Source organism: Marmota flaviventris, chromosome 18 (assembly GCF_047511675.1).
Source record: "Marmota flaviventris isolate mMarFla1 chromosome 18, mMarFla1.hap1, whole genome shotgun sequence".
Taxonomy (NCBI): domain Eukaryota; kingdom Metazoa; phylum Chordata; class Mammalia; order Rodentia; family Sciuridae; genus Marmota; species Marmota flaviventris.
This window is the reverse complement of record NC_092515.1, coordinates 10,231,953-10,240,140: the sequence shown is the minus strand read 5'-3', so window position 1 is coordinate 10,240,140 and position 8,188 is coordinate 10,231,953.

Genomic DNA, 8,188 nt, shown 5'->3' with positions numbered 1-8,188 from the left:
TGGTATCATACTCTTCTTCTAGGGAGAAGGGTGGGGTCTTAAGGAGTGGGAGGGCCGGCCTTAGGATTTGGGGGCTCTATGGAGAAGTTCTCTGGCATCCTACAGTCCCACACTCCTGCCTTCAACTCAACAACAAATCCCACCCTTACCGCTAATCTAATCTGTTTGTTTCTCCATAAGGGAGAGAGGGGAGGGTACCAAGGCTTGAGGCGGGGAGGCAGAGGGCATATTTCCAGACCCAGAGGTCCCCCAAGCCTTCCCTCCTTCCAAACCACAGATTCATTTGGGATCTGCCCCCTCCCTCTTCTAGCCACCTCCAGAGCAAGGGACGATCCAAGTGGGTGAGTGGGTGGGAGATCCTGGCTTTGGGAATGGGGACCTTGCTCTAGGGTCAGGGTCGTGCAGAAGGAAAGAAAGGGGATCATCAGCAAGGGAGGGGACAGAGACTTGGAAGAAGGAGATTGGGGCAGAAGGAGATGGGTCCAGCGCTAGTCAAGGCCAGGGTCGGAACTAAGGAGGGGGTCTCACCGTTGCAGTATTGCAGCAGCGAGGACGTGTCGTAGAGGCCGCAGAAGGCCGGGCCGCGTTCCGCCATCGCCCCGCCACAGCCTCCGCCGGCCCCCCCGGCCCCAGCCCGGGCCCGGTCCCCCCCCCAGGCCCTGCCTCCCGTTGCCATAGCAACGCCTTTCGTTCCAGCATCCCCAGCTCGGCCCGCCGGGCATCAGGCGGCCGGCGCCGGGCCTGGCACCGGGGTCATCCCCCAGGATGTCCAGAAAAGGGGCTCGGGACACCGTCTGCCAGTCCCCCCGCAACAGAATCTTTAGGCCTGGATTGGCTGCGCCGGGGTCCCCCTAGGTACTGTCTGGTCCAGCCCACAACCTGAGTGCTTTCTCTCTAGACCCCCTCCTCGCCTGTTCGGAACCAATGAGAGTCTGTCGCGCAGGCTCCTCCGCCAATAGGAATGCAGACGACTGAAAGGGGCAGGGCTTTCTCAGCTTCCCAGCCCGAAGCGATGCCCCCAGCTTTGAGCGGAGAATGGGGAGGAGGAAGACACTCCTCTAGCCCCCATTCCATCTCCTCAATTTTTTACTGCATCTCCCAGAAGCCCTCTCGCAAGACCAGGGCCCGACAGAAGAGCTTCAAACCCTCTCAGGTATCCACTAGGTCCTCCCTGAACTGATTCTAGCCCAGTCCTTAGCCCTTGTTTATTAGCTCTAGACCCACCCACGGGCCTTTTAGCTCCGCCCCCAAGTCGTGTGGGAGCCAAAGTTCTATTCCCGCCCCCGAGCCATTAGCACCGCCCCCTGAACCACCGAAGGACTCTAACACTTGGCCCAGAGCCCTGGACCGGACCTTCTAATTGGATTAGCTCCACCCCCTGAATTTAAGCCCCTCCCTCCAAGTCTATTGGCCCCTCTCTAACCTTCCTTCCACAGTCTCCCGGGCGTCCGGGCCCTAGGCCCACCCCTAGAGCCCTGGCCTCCTACAACAAGATTATCCAGTCCGGGTTTTGACAGAGGCCCAGTTGTGAAGCCTGGACCAGAGCGCCGTGTCAGTCGGAGCTGGCTCGGAAGTTGGGGGGAAGTAAGAGGAGGGGGGAACCTGACAATGGATTTAAAGAATATTAGACCTCCTTCCCCAAGTCTCCGCTGAGGAGTCAACACCTAGAGATGACCTAGACCATGTTCCACAGACAGGGGAAGTGAGGCCAAGCACAGATTTGCCTCTGGACACACAGCCAGACGGTGAGAGCTTTAGAACCAGACTGACCTGGGCTGAATCCTTACTCCACCCACTTTCTGATTGTGTGACCCTGAGCCCCTGGAAGGTGGGGGCTCCTGATCGTGCCTACCTCTTTCAGTCATTCAAAAATGTTTACTGAGAACCTACTATGCGCCAACCTCTGCTGGAGTTTCAGGGGTGACCAAGTCAGCCTCAGATTTGCTCTCTTGGATCTCAATGTTTCATGGAGAAGGTAAATCACTGTATGCCAAAGAAATAATAGCTAACATTTACCGAGCACTTAACTGTGTGCCAGGTACTCAGTTATCCTCACCACATGTCCTATTTTCATCATGATTTTACAGATCAAGAAACAGAAACAGAGTGGGTAATATCATTTATTGTCCTGGTAGATACTACAAAAATGATAAGAAGGATGGAAGGGTGAGACTGTGGAGTCAGGGAAGTGTTCTTTGAAAAGTAACATTTGAGTGAGATGCTAATGAGCAGAAGAAAGCAATTATACCTACAATTGAGAGGGGAAACTTTCCAAGAAAAAGAAACAGCAAGTGCAAAGGGCCTGAGATAGATTTGAGTTTGACATACTTCTGAATTTAAGCCCCTCCCTCCAAGTCTATTGGCCCCTCTCTAACCTTCCTTCCAAAGTCTCCCGGGAGTCCTGGCCCTAGGCCCACCCCTAGAGCCCTCGCCTCCTACAACAAGATTATGCAGTCCGGGTTTTGACAGAAGGTGGTGAGAGGCTGGTGAGATGCTGGGGCAGAGCATTTGCCTAGCATGGGCAAACCCCAGGTTCAACTCCCAGAACCATTAAAAAAAAAAAAAAAAGCATTATCTGGATGTGGTGATACACACCTGTAATCCCAGATACTCAGGAGGCTGAGGCGGGAGGATCCAAGTTTGAGGCCAGCCTCAGCAACTTAAAAATACCACAAAAAATAAAATAAAAATGGATGGGGGTGTAACTCAGTAGTAGAGCACCCCTGAGTTCAATACCTAGTACTTAAAAAAATAAAATGAAATGGAGTGAAAATGGAGTTGCGGAGGGAGAAGAAAGTGGAAGGACAGCACATCAAGGAAATGACAGACCCAGAACTTACGAGGCCTCGAAGGCTCTGGGAAAGCATTCTACAGTTTGTCCCATATCCTCCATGCGCCCCAGTGAGACCACAGATATAAATTATGCATCAGTTCAGTTCCTGGCTCACAGTAGACCCACACAAATGACAGCAACATAGAATCATTTCTTAGTGAACACTTACGACGTGAGGCTCTCAGACCAGTCTCATTCTACGACCCAGCCAATCCTGTGGCTGATAGAAACCCAGCAGGAAAACAGCTTTCCTTGCCTCCCAGCCTCCGGCCTAGCTCACACCGGGCTCAGATGCCAGAAGTCAGTTGCCTACATACAGAACCCAGAAGCCAGGCTGTGCGGGGCTAGGGCGGCTCTAGGGTGTGCCCAGAGGACCCTGGGAGCCCAGGGGAGTTCTGGTCCTGGGGCTCCCTGTGCTGGGGTGGGGAAGAGTTTGGAGGAGGAACAACAGGCAGAGGGATTTAGCCTGGTCGGTTGCGGAGAGTGGAGAGAGAGGACACACAGAGATGAATCTTACTAAGTCCTTGTCCTCAAGGGGCTCCCAGCCCCAGTGCGGGGACCAGACACTGTCAGGACCCATGTGAGCAAAGTGACCTTGGCTCAGTGGCTTGTCTTGTTCTCTGCAAAATGGGCGTCATCCAGTGCCCACTCTCCAGGGGAGAAGAGCCGGCTGAGCGAGATCATGCTTGTTAAGTGTTGTGCACCGTGGTTTTCGGTACAGTTAATGGAGCTGGTTTTATCACAAGTGGTTTTCGCAGGGAGATGTCAAGGGCCCCGGGAGACAGGAGTAGGAGGGGTGGCCCTGCTGGGGGGTGGCTGTGCTGGAGGGTGGAGGGGGTAGGCAGGGCTCACAGCCTCTTCTCCCTGCCTCTAGGTTTTCTTCTCTATGCCGTTTTTCTTTCTCATCGCTGTCTCTGTATGGTTTTATATCTCTGTCTGGAAACTGGGTTTTGAGGTTGGATGAGCAGGGCACTCCTTTCATCATTTATTTATGAGCTGTGTTGCCTTGGGCAAGTTACTTCCCCTCTCTGAGCCCCAGCCTCCTCATCTGGAAAATCAGAATAATATAATAGCTCTATCCTATTATGAGGACTGAGACATATGCAAAATGCTCAATATATGATACCCATTATACTATTATCATCATCATCACCATCATCATCATCATTACTGATGCCTGGCTGTCTTTCTCAGGCTCACCTTTTCCTCTGTGTTTCTGACTCTTTCTCCCTCTCCTTCTGTCAGTCTGTCTCCCTATTTGGGTCTAGGCTTGGAACACTTGCTCCATGAAGCCATGGCACAGGTTGTCCCAGTCTCCAGCATGGCCAAGCTCAGAGCCTGGTATGTAAGTTTTGAGGAAAGTGAATTCAACCTGCTCTTTGCTGAACTTGCGTTGGGCGATGTTGGGAACAGAGCAATGACCTTCGCAGCCCCACCCCAGTCCTACCACGACCCTACCTTCATAGGGTTCATGCTCTAATATGGAAAAGAACTGTTTGTTGAATGACTAGTAAACTAACTTGAGGATGGGTTTGGAAGACAGGACAAAGTTCAGGCAGAGAAAGATGTTGGAACAAAGGTTGAGGGGCACGAGGCAGAGTCGGAAGAGTTAGGAAAGCCTGGAGACCACGCTGGAGAGCTTGGCAAAGACGAAGTTTCTCCTGAGGGCCCTGGGGAGCCATGGCAGGTTCTTAGCAGGGGAGGAGCAGGATCAGCTTTTTGCTTTAGCATGATCCCTCTGGCTGCCTGGCTGCCCTTCTGGGGGTGGTGGTGGCAGATGGGACCAGGTTCAAGAACCCTGAAGGAAAATGAAGGAAATTCTTAGGTCAGCCTGTTTTCTCTGGTACTTGGCAAGAGGATTCAGGGATTGTCCACAGCTGCCACCAGGGAGCGGGCAGGGACCCCCACAGTGGCTCCTTCCAGGGGGATGTTTGCTTGGGATTTGAGGTGGGGAGAAGGCTGGAGCAGTCTATAAAGTCCCCGCTGAGAGCCCCTCTGCTCTCCTGCTCCCAGCCTGGCCTTTGGGCCCCCGAGCCCCCACCCCTCCCAGCATGAGAGTATGTCAACAGAGTTCTGCTGCTTCTGACCAGGACAGTGTTTGCCCTCGGGATCTGGGGAGGTTGCTATGGCGACACGCACCCCCTCCAGGCCCCGAGAGACTAAGGGGAGCCAGGTCTGCCTCTCCTCGATTGTGTCTTTGGAGAGTGACTCCATTCCCGCCGTGCTGTGCTCCAGCCTCTCTCTGTGTCTGCCATCTCTTTATCTCCATCTTTGTCCTGCTCTTCTCTCTGGGTGTCCAGAGCTGCGCTTCCCAGGCTCATCTCTCTGAGTCTCTTTCTGTGTCCTTGGCCCTCTGTCTGGGGGCCATCCTCATGTCCATGTTTCCCTCTCTCGGGCCTGTCTCTGGCTTCCGCGTCTCTTTACCTCTGTCTTTGGATCCCCATAGTCTTTGTGTTTGTCTTTCCATTTCTCTGTCTCTGATATGTTTTTCTTTATCTCTGGGTTCCTGTCCTCTGGGTCCTGTGTCCCCATGTCACAGTCTCTCCGATGCTGCCTCTAGGCCTTCTCTCTGGGTCTCGCCTCTCTGGCCCCCACGTTGGTGGCGGCTCCCTCTGTATCTCTGTTCCTGTGTGTCTTCATGCTCTGTCTCTCAGGCCTCATGTCTCCTGCTTTGCATCTCAGGGAGCCATCTCTGCCTCCCATTTCTGGCCTCTGTCCCCACGGGGCGCCCCATCTCCCCATATCTCTCTGCCTCATTTCTCCTGCACCATCTGCCACCCCCCCAGGCCCCCGCCTGCTCCCTGCAGGCTCTGCTTGGCCAGGCAGCCCCATGGGGGGAGGCACAGGCCTTCCAGCTTCTCCCCCAGGATGGGATGCTGGCCAGGGGCAAGGGACCCTGCCTGGTCAGTGCTGAGGGCGGAGAGCACGAGACAAGAGCCAGGAAACCCAGGACCAGGGACAGACAAGAGAGAAAAACAGCCAGACAGACACCTAGAGAGATGGAAAGGGAGGGAGAGGAAGGAGAGAGGTCAAGGGCAGTGACCCCGAGGAACAGAGAGGCAGACAGGTAGTCAGAGAAGCGCAGAGAGGCAGAGACTGGAGGGAAGGAAGAGGGAAAGAGCTGAGGGTGGGGTTAGAGCAAAGGAAAAGGGATTTGGACCAAAGAAAGAAGGTGCTGGGTGCAGTGACACATGCTTGGGGAGGCCGAGGCAGGAGGATCCCGAGTTCAAAGCCAGCCTCAGCAACTCAGGGAGACCCTGTCTCTAAATAAAATATAAAAAGGGGCTGGGGATGTGGCTCAGTGGTTAAGCGCCCCTGGGTTCAATTCTTGATGAGAGAGAGAGAGAGAGAGAGAGGGAGGCAGGTGCAGGGGAGAAAGAGAGGGGGGGCAGAGGAGGAGGAGAAAGGTCTCCACTGGGGAGAGAGCAGGCTAAATGTGGAGACAGCATTAGCGAAGGACCATGGAGACTCAACAGGAGAGTGTTGACAGGTGTGGGCTTCTGGGTCCCTGGGACCAGTGGTCTGTGGCATGTGCCTGCCTGGGAGGACCTAGGTGGCCTGGAAGGCGCTTGGCTTCTCTTTTGCTTGAAGTTTCCAGAACCCCTGGGCATGGGAGCTGGACAGGGACCGTGTGGCCACCTGTGGTCCTGCTGCCCTCCTCTCAGACCCCAGGAGACCGGAGAGGACCCAGAATAGCTGGACCTCGACGCCTGACCCTCCCTGCCCGCCCTGTTCTCCTGGAGGGGTGAAGAGTGCCCCTCATGTCTCCCCCAGGGCCCATCCTCCAGGCCCCTCTCCATGCGGCCATTGCCATCTGTCAGTCTCCCTGTCTCAGTCTGGGTCTGTATTTCTGTCTCTGTCAGGGTCTTGGGCCCTGCTTTCTCTCCTGTGGGTCTGCCTCCCTCTCTCTCCCTCTCTCTCCCTCTCCCTCCCTCTCCCTCCCTCTCTCTCTTCCAGTCTTTTTCTCGCCTTCTCCATGTTTCTCGGTCTTGGTTCCTTTCCTGGGTCTCACCACCTCGGTTCCTCTCCACGTCTCCCTCCCCCGTCCCTCCTCCCCCTCCCTCCTTCCTCAGTGAGTGACCCTGAGGCCCTCTTGGGGGCAAGGAGACTCCTTCCCAGCCCCAGCTTCTCCTCGAGGTGCTGGGCAATCTCAGACCCCTCTCCTCTCCACTCCAGGGACTGACTTTCCCAGGACCCTGAGGGCGCCAGGAATGTGGGGCAGAGAGCAGGGAGGGCCGCCAGAGGCCCCAAGGCGAGGACCCCCATCCCCCCACTCAGCTCCTTTCAGCTTCTGGTGCAGATTCCCACTACCCCTGATGCGCTGCCCCTCCTGGGCCTCAGTTTCTCTTCTGCAAAATGGGCAGACTCACCTCTGTCCCAGTTATCTTCTAGGTCCCCGGGGAGTGTGTGCTCACGAATGTTCACAGCATGATTAATGTGCCTGAACCGAGTGTGGATCGAGGGGGACGGGGACGCTGAGAGTTGGGACAAGACCGGAAGCAGAGGTTGTAAGAATGTGTGTGACAGTGGTTACTGTCACCAAGAGACAGTATGAGGCAGTGGGTTAGTGTGTGATTGTGAGGTCACAGTATGTGGCACTGTGTGACGGTGTGACTGGGTGGGGGGACCACATGCATGACTCATGTAGGAATGCCTGTGACTTGTGAGTAGGGCAGGACTCTCAGGAAGAGTTGTGTCTGGATGACTGTGTATGTCACTGGGTGTGGTTGTCAGTGAGGTGACATATGACGGTGTGACCCTCAGAGCTTGAGTGTGTCTCAGTGACATGGGGCATGTGTGCATTGGGGTGTGGCTGTGAACTCTGGGAAACCATGTGAAGAGTGTGAGACTTTGTGGGTGAGGCTGCCTAACACCGTGTGTGACTTTGGCTCGTGTCACAGGTGGATTGTATGGCCACGGGAAGCACGTACTGGGGCGTGTTCATGCCACTGACACCGCTCCTGGAGCTTCCGCTGTGGGCATGCTGTGATGGGGTGGTCACTGAGGTGCCTGGACCTGTCCTCCTGGGACACACAGGCCAGCCGGGGAGATGGACAGTATTTGTGCCATGACCCAGTGAATGTGTGAATGTCTCATTGACAGTGTTGTTAGGATTGTGGGAAACTGTGATTGTGTCACTGTGTGTGTGTAGCAGTCCACAGCCCGGGCACCTGGGCAAGTGCCACTCTGGATGACTGTCAACCTGTGGGTGAGAGGCTGTGGCTCTCTGGGTGTGGCTGGGGCTGTACAGCTGTGAATGAATGTGAGACTCTGAGTGACAGCGTGCGAGGTTCTGTGACTGTCTCTCCTTTGGCTCAGCATATAGGACTGTGTGTGACAGTGTGTGTGACTGAG